The sequence below is a fragment of the Falco punctatus genome (genome assembly GCF_963210335.1).
Source record: "Falco punctatus genome assembly, contig: scaffold_48, whole genome shotgun sequence".
Lineage (NCBI taxonomy): Eukaryota > Metazoa > Chordata > Aves > Falconiformes > Falconidae > Falco > Falco punctatus.
Window position 1 is genome coordinate 875,434 of NW_027660232.1, and position 17,459 is coordinate 892,892.

The following is a 17,459-nucleotide window of genomic DNA, read 5'->3' on the forward strand; positions in this document are numbered from 1 at the left end:
TTCATGAAATGGATTACCAGTAAGTCTATGAGGTGGTCATGACATTATCTTTTACTGTAACATTGAAAGGAAACAAAATACACATCCTTTCACAGAAAAGCAGTGGTCCCCAGGAAAGTCTTTTTGTGTTGGAAGGATAATGAGATCCTTCAGAATTTTAGGCCTTCACCTCAAATGTGCATGCCTGAAGCTTTGTGTGTTATAATTATGAAGGGAAGGTGTCACAACGGAGGGAAGACACAGTCACTCAATATGAGTGATCAGCAGGCTTCGTTTATTGTCCCTTACAGTCACCTTTTATGCCTTGTTATAATTAGCTCATACATATTACAAAAGTCAATGGTTAGTTGCCTAAGTATCAAGTCCGCCCCTAGTTTCTCTTCTGTAGTTATCTGTTCCCACCTGCAACATTCTTTTCCCACCGAAATCTTCCTGATATTGTGTAACAAGAACAGCCAAGGACAGTGTATTTTTGCTTTACTTCAGATAAGCTGAGAGCGGTGTGCATTTTTGTCCAGCCAGCTGGACTATGTCTATGTGAACCTTTTCAGTTAGCCAGTTATCCACAGGAAGGCATTCTTCCCACAAGTGTACTACCTGTTTGAGAGAAAGAGAAATTACAAAGAATGTGGAGTGTAAAATCAGTCTTGATGTTTTAAATAGTATTGACTATAAAGATTTCCATGGACTGCTTGATAGAGTAGAAAGAGACAATAGAGAATTTTCTGCATGCTGGCTTTGCAGAAACATGTTCTATATTTGAGTGTTTTATTGAGTGCAGCAACAGAGTATACAAAACATTTGGAATCAATAATGATTTTGTACATCTTTCTTCCAAAGTTCCTAAGCTATTTTTCAAACATTGAGCCTTATGGCCTTAGGAGGAGGAACTCATATCTAGGTCCCAGGTACCCTCTTCCTTTTAAAGGCAGGGAAACGGGACCAGCACACTGTTCATATTGCGCAGCACTACATGCTAAGTCAAGTGGTAAACTGCATATGAAATCCCCACCCAGCACATGCCACTTCATCTCCTGGTCCTTCATACAAGTCCTGAAAAGCATTTGTTCCTTGTTCACTGACCAGCTAAATTATTTAGGAGCAAAGTTAATGCCCTGTGGAGGCCTTGTGGAGTAAAACAGCCTCAGTCTGTTCAGTCAAAGCTAAGGAGCTGTCTGTAGTGGAAGTTATACAGGTTCTTCTCTAAACTCCTTTATCTGCCACAAATGAAGAGCAGTGTGGGTATGTCCTGCATTATTTCTCTTGGTCAGTTGCTCTTAAATACCAGGGGTGGTACTGAATTCATCATTTGGCCTCCCCTGGGCTGGGAATTACATTAGTCACCTTAAGATAGTAAATGCATGTGCTGCATCAACCAAGCATTCACATGGCTGACAATTTCCCTTTACAAAAGCCCTTTAACAGTTAAAATATAATTACCTGGGCAGACATGAGATGATTGACTGACTAGGTTGTATCATCACCTTAACTGTAATTCTAGGACTCCGCTAGCGTTATGAAGGGCAGAAATTAGCACATTTCTGCCTCTTTATCTGAGGGAAACTTCCTAATGCTTACAAATTCTGATTCTTTAATTATTTGCAACAATAAGTGCAATCTCTCTCATTACATTCTTGAAACCTTCCTCTGTGTATGAGTATGGACATTGAGCTGGTATATGTTTTCTTTGCATTTTGAGGATCTAGTCTTTTCAAAATGATAGATACTATTTTATAGGAAGCTGCTAGTACATCATTAATAAAAGATCAGGTATGTTTACCTTTCGAAATATTTGTTTAAAATTTGTCAGTTTTCTAGTAATTCTATGATTGCAATCAGTTCATAAGTTTGTGGGAAGAATTCTAAATATATATTCATAGAGGATGTTTTCTCAAAAAGGGAAATAACAATGCTCAGCATAAGGTTAAAAAGCAATAAAGGTCTTCTGTTGTTTTTACAAGTCTGACTTAAATGAAAGGTGTTTTGTAATGCTAGTAAAAATAGCTGTGCTTCATTTTCTGAGGGTGGTGAGGGGAGACAAAACTGGTGCCTACACATTCAAAAATTTCAAGGGGGAAATTAGATTGTCAGGAAAGGGTTTGAAATGGATGCTCAGGTATTGTAAGGAGCAAAAATGACAGTGTCCAGCATTCCTAGATTTGGCAGTGTTGAATACAGACTCTTTGAGTAGATATTAATCTTTTGTATTAATTGTAATTAACTCATTACATAAATGTGTTCTGTCTCTGTCTCCTCACTGCTTCCTGTAGCAGTGCGGAAAGAAGTTGACCTTTCGTGTTACCTTAATAGCTGTATATGCAAAATCTCTACTGCTTGCTGGACTGCCTGCTTGAAGCCAGCTATGGCCTACCATCAAAAATTATTTATCAGGTTTCAAGAGCCTTTATAGTGAGGTGGTAAAACCAGTACAGCCACAATATTACTGTACGTGTAGCCCATATAGGGGCTAAGGTACAAGCATGCGAGGTGAGGTTTTTTCAGAAAAAGACTTCTAATGCAACTGCCAGGTACTCACAGAGCGGAGTGTGTCACTGTGTATGATTTTGCCTAAGGACAGAGCAAGGGTGGGAGCAGGAGGACCCACTGACAAGTAGCCCAGGGATGTTTGGGGTGGGATGTGGGACCAAAGCTGAGACTAAACATAAATTCTGCATCCGAGAGTAGATGGGCACTTGCTGATGCTCTATTCTCCCACCCCCCAGTGGAGTCTGCCACGATTCAGGCACAGCAAGGCCAGGGTTAAGTGATGCCAAGGGCCCTCCCACCTGGCAGAGGAAGACTGTGGTAATGGCACATGAGGCTGCTGGAGGCTAGAGAGTGGGCCAGCCCTGTAACTCAGGCTTATCATCACGTGCAAAGCAGCGTGGGCTGTAGAGGGGCCAAGGGTGTGTGAGATCTGGGGTGGCACTGAGCCTGCGTGTCCATTCAGACAGCTGTGGGGCTCTGCAGGAGTGTGCTGCCTGGGATCAGGTGAATTAAGTGGTTGCAGTGAGGCTGTCAGGAATTTGTTGTTGTAGGAAAACTTTGTTTTTAACACATGGAAGAAATCCTCCTCACTTGGGTTACAGCTTCCACTTAGCTCCACCTGCAAGTCCATTAAGGCACTTGAAATTTCCCAGTATTTTGGTACACAGCTCAGGCCCCATAAATACACACCAGACCTGCATCACAGCTCTGGCTGAGAGACTGCCAAAGTTTTTAAAACTTTATAAAGCTATAAACATATATGAACCATATATGTACACTGGAAACAATCCAGATGCAAAAATCATCTGAGAAGGGGTGGTAAACACAGTGCCAGTTACTTTTTCATTACATAAAAGCTACAGGTTTTCCTCGGAACTGCAGAGCTCTGACCACGGTGAATTTGGCAAGCGGGCTGGTGTGGCTTAAGGCAGACCTATTTCTGTGCTGGAGAAGTGATTTCACAGGTATCTGGGGGATTTGAGGGAGAGGTAGAGGAGTATCCCTTGTTAGCTAGAAGTGGCTCCATGTATCTGAGCGCCCCTTGAGATGTACCCAGTTTGAGCCTCCTTCTCCACAAGGAGCATTTACAAAAATGTAGCCGTGGGCCTTTGCCTGCATAAAGAAATTTCTGTCATTGCTGGACTACTCGCTGACCTTGTAGTCTTCTGTGCCACATTGCAGAAAAGCAGTGTGCTTATTTAATAGATCTTCACGTGTATTCAGGACTTAAAGCCAGGTCCCACCAATAAACCACAGGCCTCGACTGACTCCAGTGGGGACCAGTGGTGTAGTGGAAAGACCTTTCAGTAAGCTGAGAAGAGCCCAGAGCGGGGGTCAGGGACAAGTGGTTGTACTGATGGGAGTCTACATAAAGCTGTAGAGATGTGCCACGAGTAGTGTCTGCAGAGAACTCCACTTGCAGCCAGTTTGTGGCAACGAAGAAGAGGAATTTTGCTAGCAAGTAGTAAGAAAGGAGCTACAAACTGTTTTCAAAAGAAAAGCAAGCTTTAAGCAAGAGGTCTTAGTCTTCCGCCAGAAGGAAGAGGGCTCGGTACTGGGTTGGCCCAAGGCCTCAGGCTGGGCTGCGCCCCCCTGGCACGGCGCAGTAAGGGGGCACACAGCTGCAGTCAGGAGCTTCTCACAGGCCTGGACCTGTTGTGGTTTGAAGGTGTGTTTTTAAAAGAATATTTGTGCTCTCAATTAAACTTCTCAGCTTCTTGCTTCTCTGTTGCGTTACCTCTGAAAGGGTTAACAGGGGAAGGAGCTACACAGCTGAGAGACTTCAGAGGGAAGGGGGACCCAGGGCTGGGAAGGGCTGTGCCCCCCAGGAGGGCCTGGGAAGAGGTGGGGCTCTGCCAGCTGGGTCACTCATCTGGGAGTATGGTTCAGAGGCCCCAGGCCAGAAAGAATAACCGACTGCTCGTCCCGTACCCCCTCCTTTTGCCTTTTCAGTGGCGCTAGGGACCTGTTGAAGCCCTGGAGACTGAGGGGTGTCAGCGCAGAAGCCCGTGGGCTGAGCGACACCATAGCCGGGCAGCGTCAGAGGCCTTTCAGCCTTACCCTGCACACATCCATGGAAGAGCTCCTTCTCTGAGGCCCTCTGCACCCTCCCTGTGCCACGGGTCCTGCCACCCTGCCATCCCTGTGCCACGGGTCCTGCCACCCTGCCATCGGCCCAGGACACCGTGTGGGAGAGCCAGGCTCATGGGGGAACTGCTGCGCCCACAGCCCCTGCCAGCTGCTCACTGGTCCCTTGGCAAGCACTGCTGTTCTGGAGCTAGTTTGGGGGGGTTGGGTTTTTTTTTTCTTTTGTCTTCAAATGCCTTCAAAAGACAATTACAAGGAGTTGGGGCCATTTGCTCAAGTTACTTTTAATCCTCACAGTGGTTATAATGAAGTGAGTACTGCACATCCATTTTACTAAAATAGAGTACAAGAACACACTTGACTTTCTCTCTGCAGACGAAAAAGGACAGATCGTTAAGAAAACAGATTTCCTTTGGAAGAGCTGCAGACTGAGTCTTTTAGACCAGCTGAGATCTTCGGTAAAGGGCTTTTGGATGCTTCCTTTCCTCCAGTGCTGATCCCAGCATCATTGCAGGTTTTATCTCAAAGCAGACAGGCTTACTTCCACAAGAACACCAGTAAAAGTGTGCTAGTGAATAGGAGAGATGTCCGTAAGAGAAAAGGAGGTAGAAACATCCCTTACCATGAACAAACACTTTTCTGAAGATTTCCATTTTGTAATACTGGCAGGTGCCATTCCCTCATGGTTCAGGTGAGTGTTGGGGATTTGGGTGTTTAGGTGCTGGCTGGCTTGCCTCAAGCTGAGTGCCCAAGGTACTGGTAGAGGACAGATGTTTTCACATTCAGATCCTCCTTTCCCAGTTCTTCACTGCTCAGAAGTTGCAGCACATACGCAGATGCATACTCACTCACTATTTCCTGAAAAATTGGGTTCTCAGAGCTGCTCTTGAAAGAAGCGTTGTCGTGCAGTCTCTTACAGAGGAACCAATGACAGGGATTTAAATCAAGCCCTTCCTGTCGGAAGAGTACGTAACTCCCTATCCAGAGTGCATTTTGAAGCTGAGATTACATTGCAGCTTTCAAGCTAGATATGTTTTATATAAAATAATTATGCGGTCTTGTGTTTAAGATATTCACTCAAGTTTCAGCCTTTGGTCTAGGAAATGCTTATTTCCCAAAGTGGAACAATGTCACTAGGAGAGATTCATACCTCAAATAGCCTTACTGCTTCAGGGCTGGGGTGCTGTCCTGGGAGACTGAAAACAGGGCTGTTCCATTCCAAGTGATCTACCCAAGCATTGCAATTTGTGAATAGAAGTCAGAGGTGAAAATGGGGCAGGTTGGCATCAACACTTTTGTAACAATTTAGACTTTCATTTTCTCTGCTCTTTTTTTTTTTTTTTTTTTTTTTTAAGGGGGGGGAAGGGAAGTTACCAAAATGATTCATTTCAATCCAAACAAAATGCAGTGATTTTATCTTTGCTACAGAAAACACAAAAATATATTTGGTTCGGATGCATTTGATTTTTGTCTATTTCTTCTTTTGTTTTGGTTCACCTGGTAAATAATATTCTCAAATATGATTAGAGGAGTCTATGCAGAGATTAATTGAGCAGAAACTGGTTCATAATTTCATAAATCTTTGCTCAATGGACTTGGAATTGTCTGTCAAAGCTTTGATTGACATGACAACATTATGATGCATTTTTGTCTGTGGTGACTCATCCAACATCCTTTGCTAGGATGGAAGAGAAGTACATTGCTTTTTCATATCTACTGAGGGGTACAAACACCAGGAAGGGATAGGGATAAATTACTAATATGCATGAATCTTTTGCTTTTGTGTCATCCTGCCATTCATCATGTCTTTCCCCAAGTTTCTTAATGTCAGGACTCACTAGGATGAAAGTATTAAGTTAAAGGTAACTGGGGATTGAAGCTTTTGCATCACCTTAACACAAAAGCACCATTGATAAGGTTTTGCTTCACTGTTCTGCAATTTAAGGGGACTTTGAAGTCCACATATGTAAATGGCATAAGTAAACTCTGAATGACCACTAAAAATAAACCTGTTTGCTATTTATTATTTTATAGCACTACTGAATATGCTTGTTACTTCAGAGATGTGAAAAGAGAAGACCTCATCCTTAGTTGTCTCTGCAGAGCATTTGCAGACAAAGAAGTCAGCATGCACTGGTACGATCCTTGTTATAATCATACTACTACTCCACTACATCTTCAGAGTAATGAAAATATATTCTCCTTTTGGAATTACGGGATTCAATCCTTTGCCCTGTGTTAAACAGATAGTAGCTCAGACTAAGTGATTTTAGTAATCCTTCATCCCTTAAAAAATGTTAACCAAATCTACTACTACGAGTTACAAAAAATGCCATGGCTGTATTAAGGTGTTTCACAAAAGAACTTTTGAACTCTGGATTATAATGAAAAGCTCATTCAGAAAAGAGCAAAATAGTTAATTTTGCAGTGAGAGTGAAACACGTTCTTTGAATTTCCCAAAGAAGGTTTTCCTGTGGTAAACTCAGCCAGGTGAGATCTCAGGAGGAATAGTAACCAGAAAGTGATTCCTGTGATGTTTAGACTTGCAGTTTGCTGTTTTGAAATGTGCCACATAAACTGACTGACAGAAATGTTCATTTTCAATTAGGTGTCACTGATGGAGCATCTGTACTTCTTTGAGAGGGTGCAGTGCACTCCAGTCCTGCATTGTTAGGTTCTGCCACCGTTAATTCAGAAGTCAGTGCTGATTTCTGCTTCACATTCTCCTATGGCAGCCTTAAATGTCTTTCATTTGCCATGACAGAAGATAGGTATCAGTCTATTTTCTTTCCTTTCTCACTGTATCCCAACTTGAACTGAGCTTTTGGTGGGCTCACCCCATGCTTCCCTTATTATCACATTTAAGGCATCCAGGTGGGGAGACAGAATGGAATAAGACACCAGCCCTCCATCTGTTAAAAAACAAGAAAAAAAAAGAGAAATGAAATACAAGGTTTTATTGTTCTTTAAGTAAGAACAGATACAGTCCGTATGTCAAGGCCAAACTATATCCTACTAAATCTATCCCTTGAAGTCTTCCATTGGGCTGACCAAGGATAGATGGTAAACTGTTATCATTTGATATGGGATTAGGTCAAGTCAAAGTTCAAGTTTGAAGGTAACAGTGAGAGTCTCAGTTCAGCTGTCAAATGTATTAGTTTATATAATGAATAGCACATAGTCAGCATCTTTGCTACTGTTCTGCTAGTGGGGAGATTCATTTAGCCACAGATCTCCACACTCTTTAGAAGTCTAAAATGGCAACACGTATCTGTTCTAACTTAGTATCTGAATATCAATACAATCTTTATTCTTTTGGAGAAGAAAAGAATTTAGGTCTAGGATGTACTGGCCTAAAATATAAGACAATTATTTTTTGATGCATTTTCATCAATTGCCTCTGTGTTTCTGTTTTCTTTGCATATTTGCCAAACGCCTATCACATGAATTTATCAGGACATTTAAGCTTTTGAAGATACTTCAAGGACAAAATGCTTAAAAGTTTTTATGATGGCTGGATGAAAAGTGGGATGATGCAAAAAACAAGGGTTCCTTTTGTCACTTTGCACTAAGCTTGTAGAATGTAAGTTATACAGAGATATTATAAAATGGCACATATGCATAGCGTCTTAACCATAATGGAAAATGTGTGTCAAGGTAACACAGTTGATTTGGTAACATATCTGTAGGAAGAATGATGTTGCTGTCTGCTGGGAGAGGGGGGGAAGAGAGTAAGACATTCTGCCCCTCTACCCCTTGCCCTTAACATATTCTTATCATGTCTGAGACATATATTTTTAACCTAGGAATAAGGAGATTGAGGTCAAATCTCTATTCTGTGTGCTGCTTTTTAAATCCCTAGGGAATCTGTCCTTTTTTGAGTAAAACGGTGAGTCTAGCCTATAGCAGGTCAGGGAAAGGCTGCTGAGTACCTCCTTCCCTTCAGTTTCTCCTGCCATTTTTTACTGTGGCACCGAAGGCCGCTGCTGCTTGGGAGCCCCCATCTCTAATACAACAGCCCAACATTCTTGTTGAAGCTGAGTAAGCTTGGTTTTGGCTAGCTAACGACTATGAAGTCGTTCTCCTGAAGTAAGTAGTGGAGTCATAGTATACTACCATGTGTGGGTGAGTGTCCCGCAATCCAGGGGAAAAGTGTGTCTGAGCTGCAGCAACAGCAAACTAGTTGTCCGATATAACAGCTGAAGGGCAAGTCTGGCGTTTCCCCTGTTCCAGCCCTGCAGTCCTGCTACTTCCTTTGCTATTTGGTGAGCACAAGGACCGTTGAGCTGACTGGACTGACCAAATAGTGAGTCTCCCCTCGAAAAAGACCGTTACTATAGTCATAGAGCAAACACCCTAAAAATCATTCTTCTTGTTGAAGTTTTATAAGAAATGTATATATATATATATATATTTATTTATAAATATAAAGAAATATTTAAAGAACTGTATAGATCTGTGCTAGAAAACCTAGGACATCTACTTACAGGTAGTACAGTAGAACTCTTTCTTAGTGATTCAAAACAATCCATCCAAAACACAAGTTGAGGAAAAAATTGTGTTGTTTTTGACTCAGTTACTGTACTCTGTCAGCAGCACATTGCTGGAGACAGAAGAGAAGAATTAATGTCTTCTGGAAGCGTACAGTGTCCAAAAGAAACGCAAACCCAGCATCACTAAATTTGCACCCCAATCTAGAATGTTAACTGTGTCCTCAGCAGCATCAAAACAGGTTTGCAAATGCATGAAATTTATAACTATTGCATGTATTGTTGCGATGACATAACAAAAATAAAAGGCATACCCAGTGACTAATGTTCACTCTGATTGAATACTTATTTCTATTGAATTTTAAACTCGCTGGGGTAAAAACTTGGGAAAACAACTTCTTTCTGGAAAGGATCCCTTTAGCAAGTGTTGTGACCACTCCTTAAATGGTTTTCAGTTCATTGGTCCCCCTAAACAGTTCTCCAGTTCAGCTCATTCTATTATGCACGTGTGAAATAGGTTTTTTTTCTAGCCTGAAGTTTTCTTTTAACCTAAATGTAGATAGCTTAAATTGATATCACCTAGGCTCTTTTACCTTTATGCTACTCTGTTCCAATAGCCATGACGTTTTGTTTGCCTGTCAGATGGGCGAAGTGTGTGGTTGCAGAATAGTAGTGCTTTTTTGTCTGTGGGGCACGAAAACAAGGGTGTATTGGAACCCTGCAGTTACAGGTCTGAACATTAAAGCTTGATCTGTTCAGGCATTCCTGCTTGGCAGCATTTAATCCTGGCACAGAAAGGCAATTCTGAAGTCCCTGCATAGGTGATAGTTCAGTTGAGTAGCTTAGCAGCAGGCTACTTCTAGATCTAACAAAAAAGAGTGAACAGAATAGTGATTTGAATTTGAAAAAAAAAAGGGGCGGACACGACACACCAGAATACAGTAATATTATCCGGAAATCCTGTGTCTTTGCATCTCATGTACATTCTCATTGTTTCTTCACTCCTTTCCTGTTTGCACAGGTGAAATGGACCAGCACTTCATCTGGCAAGTTGTTTTTCTTCCCTTCCTCCTGAAGGGGAGGCAACTCCCTGAAACTCCTGGAGAGCAGACAGAGATAAGGAGCGTTAGATGCAGGAGCTGGAGCAGTATCAGAAGACTGAGGCCTATGAAGTCTTTAGCAGGAGAGCACAAGACAGACAAAAAGGCAAATCACACAGACAAGGTATTGAATGGGACAAAAATATGTGCCTGGAACAACACAAGATTCCCAGCTGGTTGTGCAGACTGACGCTCGTTTACAGCCTTTGATGTAAAGGCTTGTTAAAACGTGGATGCTCATCTCAGGGAGCTCATCTGTGGACATGAAACAGAACATTTTTCTTCCTGCAGATCCAGGTTTCATAAACGTGACATACAGCAATATACACTAGAAACAGCAATTGTCATCAGCAGTGACCAAACCATTGTTAATTGTTCTCCATTGTTCTGGTATTGCTTGTTAAAGAAAATGTGTTTTGAATTCAGAAATTTAAAGTGCTGAAGCAGTTAAAGTGGCAGAACCAGGCCTTGTCCCCAGTACAGCCCTAATCCAAGGCTGGTTTAACACCCACTCCAGTTAATCAGTGGGAGAACAGAGAAACAACAGATGATCAACTTGTGCACACAGGTGCTTGCAGAAACACAGGTGTTTCTAGAGAAATCAGTAGATGTGAATAGGAATTGCTTGTTCAAAGACTTAAGTGTGCTTGAAGGAGTGTGTGAGTTAAAGCTGGCAGAGATCACGATCCGAGGAGGAGCCTGGAACCGAGGCAGAGACTGGAACCGAATAGATCAATCAGCTGGGACAGGGTCAGGTGATGGATTTGCAGAACTGACAAGACCAAAGGAAACTTCTAAAAACTTTGGACGTTGACTAATGATTTGATAAGTGTATATACGCCGTGCTGTATCCCTTTGCTCTCTGCCACTCGCTGGGGTGGTGGCCTAGCTCTGACTTGTGATTAAAGCAAACAAATTATAACAAAGTTGTGATTATACCAAACCAATGCTGCCAGCAACTAGGTGAGATCGCCTGATGAGACTTGGACATGGGTAATTCCAGACACAGACCTGAAAGTGCTCTTGCGTTTAAATTTTTAAAATTGCATACTGGTGAGGAAGGTAATGAATTCGGTAAGAATGGAAAATACACCCAGCATTGAAAAGGAGGCACCCCTTGCTGAGTTTTTAGAGAATTGGGAAAAGATATCCCTGGCACAGGCTTTGCTGAAATGAAAATTCATTATTTTGTGCCAGGAGGAATGGCCATTCCTGACTCGTACTAGAGGAGGACCCATGGATGTGTGGCCTCCTAGAGGAACTTCTAAGCCTCATAAACAAAAACTTTGAGAATAATTTTAGAAGATTTTGGCAGCCAGGATATTGATTATTGGTATATATGGTATAATTGGGCACAGCAAAGATGTAAATCACCTAGAAGAAGGGTCCTAGCTAATGCAACTGCAAATTTATTTTTTTTTATTTGTTAGTTGTTTAACGTATTCTCACCCTCACATACCCTTCCCCTGAGTTGTTTGCCTCAGTATCATGTTTGGAGAGATTCTGTGGATTAGTTAATAAATGTTAACTAGTTATTTTGCCCCTTCCAAATCTTTCATCTTTGTGCATTATGTGCCCAAAATGTGGGTGAAAGGACAGGATAGAGGCTTTTCTATTCTAATGTACTTTATAGGCTTTCTTTCCAACTAATCACCACCAACAGAGAGAGGAACAAACTCCAAAGCAGGGAACATCTTGAGATTTGCCTGTGGCACACTGTGAGCTCACAGGAATAACTTAATCGCCACTCATCCTCTTGGCTTCACACTACTACTATAGCAATCTCTGGACAACACTGTTTTCTTATGGTACATACGCACAACTGTTCCAGTGCTTCTCATCTCTCCCCAGATCAGCATGTCCCTGACATCAAGTTAGTTTCAGTTTCCCTTCTGGAATTTGACTACTATTAATTAAACAAGGACCTCACAGATAAAGACAAACTACAAGAAGGAGTGTCAAATGCATCTATCAAAAAAAAAAAACCCAAGCCACTTTCTTGTAGAACTTTAGTCCCTTCATTTTTTAGTCACCAGGAATCAGTGTGGGATGGCACACAACGTATAGTCTAAAGCAGTAAGCATAATGCCTTCAAAGACACCATGTACTCCCAGAGGAGCACAATGTCACTTTCCTGACTCACAAGGGAGAAAATGAATTGTGGCAGCTGAACATCCAGCCTTCAGAAAAAGACGGAATGCAGCACCAGCCTGTGGACGGGGCTGGCTGACCGGTGGGACGCGTGCTGCTCTCTGTACACGAGAACAGCCAGCTCTCCCCAGCCAGCTGCGTGCAGCTGTGCAACACAGGAGAAAACCAGAAGCACTCCAGAGATGAAAACAGCAAATGGATGAAAATTTGTGATCCTATCCCAAAAAATCTGAGTAGGTAAGGCATACTTCAAGGACAAAACTCCATGCTTTTGCTTCGTTGAGAACTCTGTTACTTCATCTCCCCTCCTCAGGCTTCTGCTCAGCGTTTCCAGCAGTATCAGAGGGCTCATTCTGCAGCTGCCGAACCTGGGACAACTCCTCCGCCCAACGTGGGTTATTCACTGACTGTCAAGTTCCACCACCGAACGAGCTCGTCTGAAAAAGCCCGAACAGCAAAACCCTTGAACCGTCGATGCCCTGCCTGGCAGCCACCCTGACAGCGGCAGCTGCATTTTACCCGAAAAAAGCCTCCTGCAGCATGTGCGCTCCCGTGAGGGGCCCGTTCTCTCTAATCCCCCCCGGAGCAGTTTCCCCCGTGCCCGGCCGACCCCCCCTGCCGCGGGGGCTCCGCAGGCGCCGCTCCCTGCCCGCACCGGGGCTACCGGCACCCGCGCCAAGGCAGCGCCCGGCGCACCGGGCCCGGCTGAGCCGTCACGGCAGGGCCGGGGGCGGGGGGGCTGCGGCCCGGCTGCGGGGGAGGGGCTGGGGCGGGGGGCAGCTGCGCGGGGCGAGCGGGGCCGCGGCAGGCTCGGGGGGGCTCTGGGGAGGCGCAAGCCGCCGCCCCCCCGGCTCTCGGGACCCCCGGGCCGCCCCCCCGGGGGCGCGGCGGAAGGAGCCCCCCCTCGGGCCCGCTCGCCCCCCCCCGCCGGGCTCGCCCCCCGCAGCAAAGCGCCCCCCGCGCCGCGCCGGCAGCCCGGGCCCCGCCGCTCCGGCCCGCAGCGCCGCCAGCCCCCGGCACGGCCCGGGCAGCGCGGCCGCAGCCGAGTGCCGGCAGCCGGCACCGCCCGGCGCTCCCGGCACAGCGCGGCCGCCCCCCGGCAGCGCAGCCCCCGGCCCCCCGGCGCAGCCCCGCGCCCCCCAGCGCGGCTCCAGCCCCGCTCCCCGCCCCGGCCCGGGCCCCGCCGCCCCCCGGCGCTCTCCCCCGCGCCCGCCGCTCGCCGCCCCGGCCCCCGCTCACCTGCCCCGGTGCGGCCGCGGCCCGGCGGCGCTCAGCGGCCGCTCCGCTCCCCGCCCCGGGGTCCCCCCGCCCCGGGGTCCCCCCGCCCCTCAGCCGGAGCCCCGCGGGGAAAGGGGCCCTGGCCCGACCCCTCCCCCGGGCTCCTTCGCAGCCCCTCGCCCGGCGCCGGGGGGGCGGCGGGGGGTTACTCGGGGCACGGGGAGCGAGCCCCGGGAGCGAGCCCGCTGCGGGGCTGGGGGCCCCCGCGCCCCCCCTGCCCCGGGACGCCTCGGCCGGCGTTCCCCGAGCCGCGCTCGCCGTTCCGGGGGGCTCTGCGACGCTCCCCTCCGTGCCCGCGCCGGGACTGGCTCCCCAGGGCACGGACGCCCCCGGCCCCAGACCCGGCCCCCCCCGGCATGTGGGCACATGAAGGAGACCCCAGCGGGGCGCGGAGGGGCTGGGGCGGGTGCGGGGCAGGGGGCAGCTGAGCTGAAGGGGGCGCTGGGCGAGCGGCGCAGCTCGGAACGCGGCGCGTCCTCTCGCAGCCCGAGCGGGCTGGACTCTGAACGCCGCTGTTACGGCTGCTCGTTGCGGGTTGGCACACGTGCCTGGCACAAAAGCAAACGCTCCGGCTGGTGCTGGAAAATGTCTCATCCCTTCCGTACCGGTTCTGCCTGGGACAGTCAATTTCCCCCCGGTAGCTGGCACAGCCCTGTGATTTGCTGTGGGATGAGCCCCAGGCTGGTAACGCCGTTGCAGTCGGTGTGTGCTGCCCGGCAGCACCGGGGGCTGCAGCTTCTCGCACCACCGAGAGGGCTGGGGGCACCAGAGGCTGGGAGGGGACACGGCCGGGACAGCTGACCCACTGGCCAAAGGGCTGTGCCATACCTTATTTCATGCTCAGTGTATAAACCGGGGGAAAGCTGGCCAGGGGGCACTGCTCGGGAGCCGGCTGGGCAGCAGTTAGTGGGAGGTGAGCAACCGCGTTGTGCATCACTTGTATACTCTAATCCTTTTCTTATTCCACTTCCTTTTCTGGCCTATTAAACTGTCTTTATCTCAACACACAGATCTGACACCAGCCACACCCTGCCACCACCCCCCCAGTTCTATCCCCCAACCCGCTGGGGTGGGGTGGGAGGGGGAGTGGGTATTTAGCTGCTTGCCGGGTTCAACCACAGCACCGCCCTTGCAGCACCGCTCAGGGAGATAACCCCACGAGGCCGCAGGACGAGGCTGTACCATCATCAGAATCCAGGCTTACGGATCCACCGCAACAGCCACAGCCCTTGCGCTGCTGCTGCACGTCTTGCTCGCTTGGTCAATAAAGCCAAAAGTGTAAAACTTCAAAGAGCAAAATGAAAAATAAAGAACAAATCTCGGTAATTCACTTTCTACTAAAAAGGTGTGGGTATGTTTATGTGCATCCAATAAAAATACTTACAGTGTGGAAGTGTTTGATTTTTGTTTTGCATTAATCGAACTTGCATAGCTGTGAACTGGTACTGTTAAATTATCCATCTCCAAAATACACAGTTATAATTTGACTAGGGTATTTTTTTTTGGTTACATAATTAGGAGTGACATCTGGCCAGCTGTGCTGCCCAAGAGAGATGCTACTGATCTGCCAGGAAACGTCCCATTGCAAGACGGAGACAAACAAAGTACTTCAGAGCACTCCTTCAAAATATCGGGGAAAATCCCATAACATTCAGTTGCATCTTTTTAAACATTGATGCCAAAATGGCACAGAGTAATGGCTCAGAGACAAATTTTGTCTTTAAGCAGCAAAGGTATTTATTTTGTGCAACATTGGGGAGCTAGCCGGTTCGCACCGGACAAACTAACCCCAAAGTTTTCAGTGAAAAGTCAGGTAATTTATACAGTTTTCATGAGAGGTTACAACATCTTTACATACATACTCATTTGATTTCGACATCTAATTATTCTATTCATAATAGGTGGGATCTAGGTGGAGTAAACCTTTCAATTTTCATTGTTCAACAATCTCTTGACTCAGGGTCTCCTTGTGTCCTTCAGGTGCCCACCTTATCTTTTCTAATTATTCAGAGTACATTCCTTTAACATGGTCAGTGGAACCTTTTCTAATTATTCAGACTACATTCCTTAACTTTAACACCGTGTGGAACGGAACAGGCCATGCCCGTCATTTGTCATTTATCTTATCTCAACACAAAGTTTTTCATCTTATCTCAACACAAACAGAGCATCACCCAGAGCATTGTACCAAACCCATCCTGACTAATCTTTTTAAGTGCTTGCTCTGTTTCAACATTGAGAACAAATCCCTAACTGCTTAGAGACATCTAATAAATTATGTGCTTCAGCTATTGGGCAGTTGCAGTTTAAACAATGCAAGTCACTTTGTAAACTTTATGATTTGAAATGTCTTTTAAAGTTTCATTTATGATAGAAAATCAGTGAGGGAAGAGATCCTCCATTGTGTTCTACTTCTGGGTGGGGAAAAAATACTAATCAAATCCCCAGTGCTGCAATGCATAAGGCTACCAGAAAGGACAGGCAGATTCGCCAGCGCTTCTGGCTGTACTGAAGCGTGCAGAGGAGCACGTTTGTGGTACCTCGACTGCTACAAGTGAGAGCCCAAAGAGCAGCGATTTCATCAGCTTTTGGAAGACGGGCTGTGCTTGGGTCTTTGTAAAAAGATATTTTTTTATTATTTTTTTTAAAGAGAGTGAAAAGCCTTGCTACTGCTGACTTTTACTGCCACATGTCATCTCTGAAGATCCGCTCTGATGGGAGGTTCATAAAATGCAACTTCTTTCAATGAGCAAAATTTCTGCCTTGGAAAACCTCTTTCCATCCAGAATAAAAAATTACACGCTGTAGGTTAGGGAAAAAGGAAATAACTGAGGCGGTAACTCACGAAAACCACATCAGGACTCACTGTCACTAGTTAAGAGGCTGCTAATGCTTCTTGGGAAAGCCTGGACCACATGTGGAAGTGATACCAGTTTGTCCCGTTTTGTCCATGTCTCTTCTTTGACCCCGATTGCTTTCAGTACGAGTGCCAGTATCTCAGTAAGGTTTTTGAGTATTGCTGTAAGATATTGCCAGAGCTTATTGACTGAAAAAGCATACAGCTTTTATCATGAAAACGAAGTCTGTTTCTTCTGAACATCTGAACTCTTACAAACAGTTTCCTTTTTTAGTACAGAACTGTTTTCAGTATCATTTAGCAGTAAGCACACAGAAACAGAAGATGATGCTTTCAGGAAGAGAAATTCAATGGAGGGAAGTAAGGTTTTGTCCTGGTTTTGTTTGGGATACAGTTAATTTTCTTCTTAGTAGCTGGTACAGTGCCGTGTTCTGGATTTAGTAGGAGAATAATGCTGATAACATGCTGATGTTGTAGTTGTTGCTAAGTAGTGCTTACTCTAAACCATGGACTTTTCAAGTTTCCCACGCTTTGCCAGCAAGGAGGTGCACAAGAAGCTGGGAGGGAGCAGAGCAAAGGGATATCCCACACCACAGAACCACCGAACCACCCCATCATGCTCAGTATAGAAACCGGGGGGTTCACTGCTGGGGGACTGGCTGGGCATAGGTCAGCGGGTGGTGAGCAACTGTACTGTGCATCACTTGGGTTCTTTCCCCTTTGGGTTTTACTCCCTTCTCTTTTTCATTACAATCGTTATTATTATTGTATTTTATTTCAATTATTGTTCTTATCTCAACCCACAAGGTTTAACATTTTCCTGACGCTCCCCCCATGCCCACCTGGACACACACCTGGCTCATGCCCAGCTGTCACCCAGACCCCCCAGGCCCCTTCCCCCCAGGCCCTTCCCAGCCCCCTGCCCCAGCCCGCAGCGCTGCGGGGGGCTGGTGTGCCCCACGGGCAGGACCCAGCGCCAAGCCTTGTTGAACCTCTTACCGCTGGCCT

General features: G+C 46.2%; 1 long non-coding RNA gene across 1 annotated transcript; it reads right to left on the reverse strand.

Annotated features, from left to right (window-relative positions):
• Nucleotides 1–5,900: 5,900 nt before the first annotated feature.
• Nucleotides 5,901–11,045, reverse strand: LOC308059831. The gene is made up of 2 exons (XR_013926455.1): nt 9,998–11,045; nt 5,901–7,487 (listed from the first exon to the last, which is right to left on the reverse strand). It is a non-coding gene; the product is annotated as an uncharacterized lncRNA (long non-coding RNA).
• Between the last annotated feature and the right edge of the window lie 6,414 nt (nt 11,046–17,459).